We start from the raw sequence: 12,881 nt of genomic DNA on the forward strand, positions 1-12,881 counted from the left end.
ATTCTTTGAAGGTTGGAATAAAAAGTGTGGTGCCAAAAGAATATGAAATAAAATTTAAAGATAAGATTAGTAATATTTTTATGAGGATAATGGTACCAGTGACTCAACTTTGACAAAAATGAATAAATGCTTTATTATTTGATGAGATCCTTCAAGATAGGCTGGGCAGAGCACCTGGAAAGCTTTCTTTAAAGCAGTGCTGCTTTGAGGGGATGATTGGGCTACAGAAAAAAAGTATTCCAACCACTGGTTTGACTTCATCATCCAAGTGCAATTTGCTAGAATAAACAGTGCAGGAAAAGGAAAAGCTAGACCATGGTTATGCCTGAGATTGAGCTAATAATTGCCCCACACTCTAGTATTTGCTGCACAAAGTAGTCATTGTAGACTGTCATCATTTCTTCTTTGTAGTGTTTACTGGATCATTTAACTGAGTAAAGCACATGTACTCCACACAGAAAATACACAGTTCATTCCACACATTTTTTTAAAGTTTTACAGTTTATTAATTCTTATGAAAAAGTCACAAAATCACCATAGATAAAGTCATCACAAAATCTTTATTCCTTCAGCTTTTTGCCAGCACTAACATTGGCTTTGGTAGTTCCCCTGAACTTCTTCATTCTGTTGTTACACTCCTTTTGCTGTTGTGTTGAGATCTTTTTCTTATACAGGCCATGTATTGCAAGTCAATGTTTGGGTTCATTTTTTTTAACATAATCTAAGGAATCACAAATCTTACCAAAGTCCATTGTCTTGCCAGTGCCAAAATGGGTTCTAAATCCAAATAAAAAGTGACATCAGGAATCGTCTAGCACATTGTGGCTAGTTTTTCCCAAATCTCTGTGGAACAGTTGCCTTCCTAGAGTGGAACACATCAATGACCATTTGTTCCCTCTGAAGTGGTCGGTTAGTCATGAACTTCCTGGTACAAATAGTACTGTGTCATTCATTATATCAGCTGATTGATACAAAAAGAAAAATGCTACTATATTGCTATAAATCTCAAATAAAATATAATTCAATTCAACTGAGACAAAAGGTATAAAGAGTGATACCTGGGGCTGGCATTGTGGCACAGCAGTTTAAAGCCCTGCCCTGAAGTGCTGGCATCCCATATGGGTGCCAGTTCTAGTTTTGGCTGCTTCTCTTCAGATCCAGCTCTCTGCTGTGTCCTGGGAAAACAGTAGAAGGTGGCCCAAGTGCTTGGGCCCCTGTGCCCATGTGGGAGACCCAGAAGAAGCCCCTGGCTCCTGGCTTTGGATCAGCTCAGCTCCAGCAGTTGTGGCCATCTGGGGAGTGAACCAGCAGATGGAAGACCTCTCTTTCTGTTTCTATCTCTTTGTTTAACTCTTTCAAATAAATAAAATAAATCTTTAAAAAAAAGAGTGATACCTTATTCATAAAGTTACAGTTCACAAATAAGATAAAATAGCTGTGATTTTTTATATACTTTCACAGCAGTCTCGTATTCACAAGAACTAATCTGATGAAAACAAGTTGATATTACAAAAACAATACTATGACAGATAAATTTGGCATGTTCTTACTGTGAATGAACAGATCATAGTAAAAAGTTTCATAAAATAAGATTCTACTAGTTAACCTTCAAGTACTAAGAAAAAAATCTGTTGTTTCTCAAAACAAATTTTGTGCATGTTACAATCACTGATCAGCATGCAATATTGAAATTATGGCAAAAAATAGAATACATATATATGATTATACTTTGGATAATTCATGGAAGAATGGAACTAAAGATGTGTTTTGAAATACATTTATAATTTTAATAACATAAGTATTTCATACAAAATTCAAAAATTTGTTGTATGCATGGATTTCAAAATTCCATTTCCAGGGCCAGCACTGTGGCATAGTAAATGATGCCTACATCCTCCAAAAAAAGAAAAGCCTAGGACTGCATGGCTTTACTGCTGAATTCTACCAGACATTTAAAGAACTAGTTCCAATTCTTCTCAAGCTATTCAAAATAATTGAAAAGGAGGGAATTCTCCCAAGTTCTTTCTATGAAGCCAGCATTACCTTAATTCCTAAACCTGAAAAAGACACAACTGAGAAAGAGAACTACAGACCAATTTCCCATGAACACAAAAGCAAAAATCCTGTATAAAACTCTAGCCAAACAAGTCCAACAACACATCAGAAAAATCATTTACCCCAACCAAGTGGGATTTATCTCTGGTATGCATGGATTGTTCAATATTCAAAAATCAGTAGGAGACAAGATGGTGGAATAAGAAGGGAGCTTACTGACAGTCGAGGAGAAGACAGATTAATAAAAGTGAAGATAGTGTAGTCTCAGGGAAGAATTAGGGAAAAAAAGCAGAGGAAACTCTTCCGTAATTAGAGGGACATGGTAGACCTACGTGGAGGGCACAGGTACCCACAGCTTGGGACTCTAGCTGTTGAGAGGCTCTGCACCAGCACTGGAAAGAGTAGTGAGATAAAACCACAGTAGCCTGAGACACTGGCAGAAAAGTGGCAGGAAGAGCCTAAAGGGAACAAGGCTTGAAGCCCTGTGGGGGAAAAACACCAGCCTAACTAGAGGAGAGAAAAAATAAAAGGGACAGTATGGACATGATTCTGTCTCTCCAATCACCTTACAAAAGCCTAGGAACCAATAGAGCAGGCACCATTTTGGACATACGTAACAGTTGCACCAGCTTGGGGCTGTACCCAACAATCAGCCAAACAGAAAAACCTTACTCTGGTGGGGAGTAATAACAGGAGACTAAGACCTAGTGAATGTGTGGAGCTTATGAACTGGCACAGTGGAAAAAAAAAAAAACCTGAGGGTGTGTGGTGTAACTCACAGTGTGGCTGAGACTTGAGTAGTCTTAGTGGGAGATGCCACAAGCACAGGCCACACTGGCTACCCAGTGAAAGACATTGCAGGGGAATCTGAGCTTACAGTGAGGAATGCACCGATCTTTTGTGTGGTCCTTGGGACACAGCAGATGAATATTATACCCACAGGGGCTCATGCTCAGGCACTGATTGCCACCAAGGAGAAGAGCTCAGCTGAGCAGAATTACTTACCTTCTGAATAAAAAGAAAAAAAAAGAGGGAGAGAAGATTTACACACCAAACCTGGGTGTGTAACCTTTGGCACACCCTTAACCCTGAAGAACTGAACAGAACTCTCTGGCCACACCCACCACAAGCCTCTAGAGATTTACCAAAAGCAGACAGTCCACTTAATCTGGAGACATAGTATAATGAAAAAAGACACCACAGCAAGAAAAAAAAAAAAAGAAGAAACCAAAGAATATATCCACAATGCCAAAGAACAAACACAAAAACTGAGGAAATAAGAACAAGGAAGACACCATGATGCTCCCAAATGAACGTGACACTCCAATACAAGAATATGAAGATGAGATAGAAGAAATGGAAGATATAGAATGCAAAAAATGTATGATCAGAACACTTACAAATTATCAAAAACAAATGCATGAACTACAGAAATTCATACAGGACAGGACAGAAAATCTCTCTCGTGGAAATGAAATCTTAAGGAGGAATCAAAATGAAATGAGGAATTTAATAGAACATGAAATTGAGATATTGAAGAGAAATCAAAATGAAATGAAGAATTTAATAGAACAAAGGAAAAACATTTGAGAGCCTTAAAAACAGAATCAGTGAGGTAGAAAAGAGAATATCTGACCTAGAAGACAGAGCACAGGAAAGTATACAGTCAAACCAAAGAAAAGAAGAGGAAATTAGAAATCTAAAAAAGATTGTTGGGAATCTACAGGATACTATTTAAAAAACTAACAATCGGGTTCTAGGAGTTCCTGAAGACATGGAGAGAGAGAAAGGATTAGAAGGCCTTTTTAGTGAGATACTAGCAGAAAACTTCCCAGGTTTGGAGAAGGAAAGAGACATCCAAGTACAAAAAGCACATAGAACCCCCAATAAACAAGATCCAAAGAGATCCTCATCATGACACGTTGTAATTAAATTCACCACAGTGAAACATAAAGAAAAGATTCTAAAATATGCAAGAGAGAAACATCAGATTACTCTCAGAGGATCTCCAATTAGACTCACAGCTGACTTCTCATCAGATACCCTATAGGCTAGGAGGGAATGGCTAGATATAGCCCAAGTACTAAGAGAAAAAAACTGCCATCCCAGAATATTATATCCTTCAAAGCTCTCATTTGTGAATGAAGGTGAAATAAAGACCTTTCATAGCAAACAAAGAATTTGTCACCACTCGTCCAGCCCTGCAAAAGATGCTTAAAGATGTGTTACACACAGAAACACAGAAACATGGCCATCAATATGAAAGAAGGTAAAGGAAGAAAATTTCCCAGTAAAAGATCACAGGAAGTTCAAAGCACATATTAGAAATATCTTTGAAAAATTGCAGGGCAAAGTCACTACTAATCAACAGTCACTTGAATGTTAATGACCTCAACTCCCAGTTAAAAGACACAGACTGGCTGAATGGATTAAAAAACAAAACCCATATATTTTCTGCTTACAAGAAACACATCTTTCCAGCAAAGATGCATGCAGATTGAATGTGAAAAGTTGGAAAAAGATATCCCATGCCAACAGAAACCAAAAAAGAGCTGGCATAGCCATCTTAATATCAGACAAAATAAACTTTAACACAAAAACTGTTAAGAGAGACAAAGAGAGGCACTATATAATGATTAAGGGATCAGTTTCAACAGGGAGAGGTAACTATTATAAACGTACATGCACCTGATTACAGGGCACCGGGTTATTTAAAAGATATGTTAAGGAACTTAAAGGGAGACTTAGACTCCAATACAATAGTATTGGGGGACTTCAATACTCCACTTTCAGCAATAGACAGATCAACCTGACAGAAGATCAACAAGGAAACAGCAGATTTAATCGGCACTACAGACCAAATGGGTCTAACAGATATCTTCAGAACTTTTCATCCTACATTTGAGGAATACACATTTTTCTCAGCAGTACATGGAACCTACTCTAGGACTGGCCACATACTAGGCCATAAAGCAAGTCTCAGCAAATTCAAAAGAACTGAGATCATACCATGCATCTTCTCAGACCACAGTGGAATGAAGCTGGAAATTAGCAACTCAGGAATCCCTAGAGCATATGCAAACACATGGAGACTGAACAACATGCTCCTGAATGAACAATGAGTCATACAAGAAATCAAAAGAGAAATCAAAAACTTTCTGAAAGCAAATGAGGATAACAACACAACATATCAAAACTTATGGGATACAGCAAAAGCAATGTTAAGAGGAAATTTTATAGCAATAGGTGCCTACATCAAGAAATTGGAAAGGCACCACGTGGATGAGCTATAAATGCATCTCAAAGATCTAGAAAAACTGCAGCAAACAAGACCCAAAACTAGTAGGAGAAGAGAAATAATTAAAATTAGAGAAGAAATCAACAGAACTGAATCCCCCCCAAAATTACAAAAGATCAGCAAAATGAAGAGCTGTTTTTTTGGAAAAAAAAATTGACACCCCATTGGCCCAACTAACTCAAAAAATAAAAGACCCAAATCAATAAAATCAGAGATGAAAAAAGGAAACGTAACAACAGACACCACAGAAATAAAAAGAGTCATCAGAAATTACTACAAAGAGTTGTATGCCAGCAAACAGGGAAATCTATCACAAATGGGCAGATTCCTGGAAACATACAACCTACCTAAATTGAACCATGAAGACATAGGATACATAAACAGACCCATAACTGAGACAGAAATTGAATCAGTAGTAAAGGCCCTCCAAAGAAAGAAAAGCCCAGGACTAGATGGATTCACTGCTGAATTCTACCAGACATTTAAAGAAGAACTAGCTCCAATTCTTCTCAAACTATTCAGAACAATCCAAAAAGAGGGAATCCTCCCGAATTCTTTCTGTGAAGTCAGCATCACCTTAATTCCTAAACTTGAAAAAGATACAGTATTGAAAGAGAATTACAGACCAATTTCCCTGATGAACATAGACACAAAAATCCTCAATAAAATTCTGGCCAATAGAATGCAACAACAGGTCAGAAAGATCATCCATCCAGACCAAGTGGGATTTATCCCTGGTATGCAGGGATCATTCAATGTAGGTAATTTAATCAACATGATACACTACATTAACAAACTGCAGAAGAAAACCATATGATTATCTCAATAGATGTAGAGAAAGCATTCGATAAAATAAACATCCTTTCATGATGAAAACTCTAAGCAAATTGGGTCTAGAAGGATCATTCCTCAATACAATCAAAGAAATTTATGAAAAACCCACGGCCAACATCCTATTGAATGGGGAAAAGTTGGAAGCATTTCCACTGAGATCTGGTACCAGACAGGGATGCTCACTCTCATCACTGTTATTCAATATAGTACTAGATTTTGAGCCAGAAACATTAGACAAGAAAAAGAAAATAAAGGGATACAAATTGGGAAGGAAGAAGTCAAACTATCCCTCTTTGCAGATGATATGATTCTTTATTTAGGGGATCCAAAGCAATCTACTAAGAGACTCCTGGAACTCAAAGAAGATTTTGACAAAGTAGCAGAATATAAAATCAATGCACAAAAATCAACAGCCTTTGTATACACTGGAAATACCATGGCCGAGAATGAACTGCTAAGATCAATCCCATTTACAATAGCTACAAAAACAATCAAATAGCTTGGAATAAACTTAACCAAGGATGTCAAAGATCTTTACAATGAGAATTACAAAATCTTAAAGAAAGAAATAGAAGAGGATACCAAAAATTGGAAAAATCTTCCATGCTCATGGATTGGAAGAATCAATATCATCAAAATGTCCATTCTCCCAAAAGCAATTTATAGATTCAATGTGATACCAATCAAAATACCAAAGACATTCTTCTCAGATCTGGAAAAAGATGCTGAAATTCATATGGAGATGCAGGAGACCTCGAATAGCTAAAGCAATCTTGTACAACAAAAACAAATCCAGTGGCATCACAATACCAGATTTCAGGACATACTACAGGGCAGTTATAATCAAAACAGCATGGTACTGGTACAGAAACAGATGAATAGACCAATGGAACAGAATTGAAACACCAGAAATCAACCCAAACATCTACAGCAACGTATATTTGATCAAGGATCTAAAACCAATTCCTGGAGCAAGGACAGTCTATTCAATAAATGGTGCTGGAAAAACTGGATTTCCATGTGCAGAAGCATGAAGCAAGACCCCTACCTTTCACCTTACACAAAAATCCACTCAACATGGACTGAAGATCTAAATCTATGACCTGACATCATCAAATTATTAGAGAACATTGGAGAAACCATGCAAGATATAGGCACAGGCAAAGACTTCTTGGAAAAGACCTGGGAGGCACAGGCAGTCAAAGCCAAAATCAACTATAGGGATTGCATCAAATTGAGAAGTTTCTGTACTGCAAAAGGAACAGTCAGGAAAGTGAAGAGGCAACCAACACAACAGGAAAAAATATTTGCAAACTATGCAACATATAAAGGATTAATAACCAGAATCTGCACAGAGATCAAGAAACTCCACAAAAACAAAACAAACAACCCACTTAAGAGATGGGCCTAGGACCTCAATAGACATTTTTCAGGTGAAGAAATCCAAATAGGCAACAGACATATCAAAAAATGTTCAGGATCATCAGGGAAATGCAAATCAAAACCACAATGAGGTTTCACCTCACCCCAGTTAGATTGGCTCACATTCAGAAATCTACCAACAACAGATGCTGGCAAGGATGTGGGGAAAAAGGGACACTAACCCACTGTTGGTGGGAATGCAAACTGGTAAAGCCACTATGGAAGACAGTTTGGAGAGTCCTCAGAAACCTGAATATAACCCTACCATACAACCCAGCCATTCCACTCCTTGGAATTTACCCAAAGGAAATTAAATTGGCAAATAAAAGAGCTGTCTGCACCTTAATGTTTATTGCAGCTCACTTCACAATAGCTAAGACCTGGAATCAACCCAAATGCCCATCCATAGTAGACTAGATAAAGAAATTATGGGACATGTACTCTATAGAATACTATACAGCAGTAAAAAACCACTGAAATCAGGTCATTTGCAATAAAATGAAGGAATCTGGAAAACATCATGCTGAGTGAAATAAGCCAGTCCCCAGGGGACAAATATCATATGTTCTCCTGATTGTTGACAACTAACCGAGCACCAAAAAGGAAACCTGTTAAAGTGAAATGGACACTATGAGAAACAATGACTTGATCAGCCCTTGTCCTGATTTTTGAGGAACATTTACTACTTTATTCCTTTTAGTATTTTTTTGTTCTACTTAATTCCATTGGTTGAACTCTGTAATTAACACACAATTATTCTTAGGTATTTAAATTTAACTGAAAAGTGATCCCTGTTAAATATATGAGTGGGAATAAGAAAGGGAAGAGATGTGCAGTTCAGCACATGCTCAATCAGACTTACCCCCAATGGTAGAGCTAGAAACATGCCAGGGGATTCCAATTCAATCCCATCAAGGTGACATGTACCAATGCCATCTCACTAGTCAAAGTGATCAGCTTCAGTTCACAATTGATCACAATGATAGGATTAAGTGTCAAAGGGATCACATAAACAAAACTAGTGTCTGCTAATACTAACTGATAAAATTAAAAAGGAGAGAACAATCCAACATGGGAAGCGGGATACACAGCAGACTCAGAATGGCAGATGTCCTAAACAGCACTCTGGCTTCAGAATTAGTCCTTAAGGCATTCGGATCTGGCTAAAAAGCCCGTGAGAGTATTTCAGGCATGGAAAGCCAAGACATTCTGACAAAAAATAACCTAAATGAAAGATCTCTGTGAGTTAGATCACAGCAGAAAGAATGGGCCATCAAAGAAGGAGGTACCTTTCTCTGAAGGGAGGAGAGAACTTCCACTTTGTCTATGACCTTGTCTAAAAAAGATCAGAGTTTGCGAACTCAAGAGGCATCCATAGCCTTGGCAGCTCATGACAAGAGCCTCGGGTGATTACTGAGGCCATAAACAAGAGTGTCAATTGTTAAATTTCAACAGGAGTCACTGTGCACTTACTCCCCATGTAGGATCTCTGTCCTTAATGTGTTGTACTATGTGAATTAATGGTATAAATAGTACTCAAACAGTACTTTATACTTTGTGTTTCTGTGTGGGTGCAAATTATTGAAATCTTTACTTAGTATATACTAAACTGATCTTATGTATATAAGCATAATTGAAAATGAATCTTGATGTGAATGGAATGGGAGAGGGAATGGGAGATGGGATGGTTGTGGATGGGAGGGTAGTTATGTGGGGGAAAGCCACTATAATCCAAAAGCTGTACTTTGGAAATTTATATTTATTAAAAAAAGCTAAAAACAATATCAGAGAACCCAAGATGTGCTACACTTGAAGTTCTCATTTCCTGGCTCAGTTACTAAAACAGCAAAGAAGAAACCCTTGAATAGAATTAGACTCATATTCACCCTACTTCTTGGAACAATTTAAATACCTTAAGAAAAGCTAGAGGTCAGAATCAAATAACCCTGCTCTCTAAACTTTTAAGCTACAGGAGCTGACTGACAAACTGAGTAAGTCTCCAACTAAATGCAAACTGTAAAAAAAAAAAAAAGTTGCAACATGGAAAATTACAAAGACAGGCTGAAAAACTCTAAGAGCAGAGTTCAAAAATAAAAGATCAAAACTTCTTGTCAACTTTTTTCCTAACAAAACCTGGTTGTTTTAACATTAACATGTAGGACCAAATTCTAACTTCATGTCAATGTGCCTTTTGTATTAATGCTCTCAATTTCCAGAAACTCATGTGGCCAATTCCATGATAACCTCAGCCAATCTACCACAAATCTACAACACTTTATATTTTCCTCAGCTGATTGTCCTGTTTTGTTCCTCTTTCTCCATGCCAAACACCATTATACTTTAGGACAAATATTACTTTTTCCTTTATTCAAAACATATCTCTTATATTCCATAACTTCACTAAAAGTATGTCTGTGTATCATAGTTTTTTAACCTTTGCTCTTAATTTTGGTTACCATATACTTGTTAGAATTATTCCTTATTCTAAGTAACTTAATTTCTAGCAAAAGCTTAGTAAACAATTTTGAACTGACATACTTCAATAATTGATGAAAGCACAGTTATTTATAGGCCCAGTGCCTTTTATAGAATTTAAGATGTCAAGAGTTCATGAATTTACATTTAGGAACATTTACCTCTTTCAGAGGTTAATATGGTAATGCACAGCTATAGTAAAAATGCTGGTCCTTACTAGCACTTCTTGCAGGCTTGTGCCAGGTGCTTGGTTGAGGGATCTACACACCTTAACCTTTTTGATCCTCATCACAGCTTTCTGGGGCTTTAACTTTGGTTATCTCTACTTCTCAGTTAAGACATGACAGACATGCCCTGAGTAACTTCCCCTCAGTCACATAGGAGATGCATGATGGAGTCAGAAATGAAACCCAGGCAGTCTGCTACATACACATACATATATACACATACACAGGCATGTACATATTCCTCAGTCTGCTATATGTACACATGCATATATAGACACATACATATGTGTTCCTCACATCAAATAATAAAGAGCAATTTTTCCAGTAGCCAACGTGACAACTTAAACTCATAATGTTTAAAAGCCATAAAACTTACAAATTGAAGATTTCAATGAGATTGGCTTGTACCTGCATTGTGTTATCTCTGGTCAGTGTTTTCAGTACCCAGAATAATGCTGACAGAAGTACCATGGCCTTCCCGTTGGGCATTTTGCACTGTCAAGTGAATTTTAGCAACAAGTGAGCATAAATTCTAACATGATAAAAAGCTTCAGAATATTAGATAATATTAAATTACCATGTGTAAAATGTTTACGGAAAATATGTATCATGACAAAGCCATGCATGGATTATCAAAAAAATTTTTATACCAAAACAAATGTACAACTTTTCTTCCCACAAACTTTTTCAAGTACAATCATGTTGCTCCTGGCATTATTTAAAGTAATTAGAAAAAAAAAACTATCAAATAACAGATAACTCTTCCAAAGCCAAGAAACACTCCTTTAATGAGCCAGAGTGTTCTGCCCCAATTCAGTCCTACAAGGTGACCACAAGCCAAAAAAGGTTTCATTCTCAGCCTAAGTCAAATTCTCCATTTTCTCAAATGCCTTATCAACCCAGTTTTCTTTCAGGTAATCTCCCTCTCGAATCCCAATATCCTGGAGACCTTTCTTGAAGTTTCCTAATTAACACTGCACTCATGCTCCAGTCCTTTCAGAAAGATCCTCCTCCCAAACTCTCCTTTCCCCCACTTTTCCCAAGGATTTTCCACAGGCCCCATCTCACATATCCCATGCATCCCTGCTATGGCTCTTGCAAAAGTCATCTGCTTTCAGCAATAATATTCTTCCCTTTTCCTATCTAACCTCGGATGGAGACATACACAAACATATTCTCCCGTCTCCCAGCTCTTCCAAGGCACCAAACGCTCCCCCAGAGTTTCCCTCCAGTGCTGTCGACCTTGGTCCTGCACTCTAAACACCGACCTTTTTCTCAGTCTTTCAAATCCAGAAGTGCTGGGGTTTTACTCTTTGCCAACAGCACATGGCTTTCCTTCCAGGTCTACCTTCCATGCCGCCACATCCAAGTCTTATCGGTCCCTGATTTCCTGCAGAACCCCAGAGAAAGCCAGTCCCCAATATCCCTTCTGCCCCTCCTGTCTCTGTGGCCCCTAATTCTCCTGTAGGCGCCCTCAGACCCCAGATTTCTCCCCATACATGCGGCCCCTCTCTGCTGTGGGACAGAGGCCCACCTCACTGCCTGCAGGGCTTGGGGGTCCCTTCCCTTCACCTTGATGCCCCCAGGCTGCTGACAGCATCAGTCCGGCCGGACTGACTCACCTGCTGCTCCTGTCCAGGAGGAAGGCACAGCCGGCCAGGTTAAGCCAACACCGAGCAGCATCTGAAACTCGGAGACGAGCACGTCGTTGTTGAACTTCGGTATCACTTCCAGGTCCAGCTCCAGCCCCGTGTCCTCCAGGGCCCGGCCGACTCCAGCCACTTCTCCTTCTCACGTCTGAGCCTCTGCCGCTGGGACCCCAAGAGGCCTGCTGCCAGCAGACGCTGCGACTGCACTCCACTGAGGTAGGCCCTAGATCTGTCACTGCCTCAAAGATAAACGCAGTCACAAATCAGCTCCACAGCCCAGCGCCGTGGCCACGACCTCTGCTGCAGTCCCAGGCTCCCCCACGGCAGCCCCAGGCTTCCTCACCACACAGAAGCCTGAGGTCTAACTTCGCCCCCACCGCCGCTGGGCCCACGCTCAGCGCCCGTTGTTTGACCACCGCGGCCGCCATCTTCCCACGCTCAACATTGCCTCCTCCCCACACTTCCTCGCTTCCAACGCTGCAGCCTGCCAGGACTCATGGCCGCCACCGTCACAGCCTCCCCGCTGTTCGTCGCCGCCCTACTCTTCCTGGCCGTGGCCGCCGCCCCACTCTTCAGGGCAGCCCCACTCTTCATGGACTCGGCCTTCGCCAACGTCCAGAATTCGTAGTTGCTACTTCTGCCGCTTGGTGACGCAGCACGTACTGCGCAAGCGCCACACGCCCGGCCCCGCCCCTTCCTCCTGGTCTCACTCGCCCCCCTCGTACCTTCACTTTCACCTGTCCCGTGGACGCCATGGAGTTGACTGTCGGAGAGCTTTTCCCTTCCCACTGACCCGGGGGCATAGGGCCCTCTTCTGACATTTCTAAGTAGTAAACTTCTACTTCATAGATGTGGTTCAGTTGTCTTGACTCACACTGAATCTAACTTTACTGATGGTCAGAACTCTCCTAGAGCGGCCAC

At 39.8% G+C, this 12,881-nt stretch overlaps 1 pseudogene across 1 annotated transcript; it reads right to left on the minus strand.

The window, feature by feature from the left end:
- Positions 1–182: 182 nt before the first annotated feature.
- LOC149127932 (small ribosomal subunit protein eS24 pseudogene) lies at positions 183–12,669 on the minus strand (annotated as a pseudogene). Its single transcript, XR_016230108.1, has 3 exons — positions 11,934–12,669; positions 10,720–10,806; positions 183–925 (listed from the first exon to the last, which is right to left on the minus strand). The product of XR_016230108.1 is annotated as a small ribosomal subunit protein eS24 pseudogene (transcript).
- Positions 12,670–12,881: the final 212 nt, after the last annotated feature.

Source organism: Oryctolagus cuniculus, chromosome 2, assembly GCF_051225735.1.
Source record: "Oryctolagus cuniculus isolate XC-2025 breed Fujian yellow rabbit chromosome 2, ASM5122573v1, whole genome shotgun sequence".
Lineage (NCBI taxonomy): Eukaryota > Metazoa > Chordata > Mammalia > Lagomorpha > Leporidae > Oryctolagus > Oryctolagus cuniculus.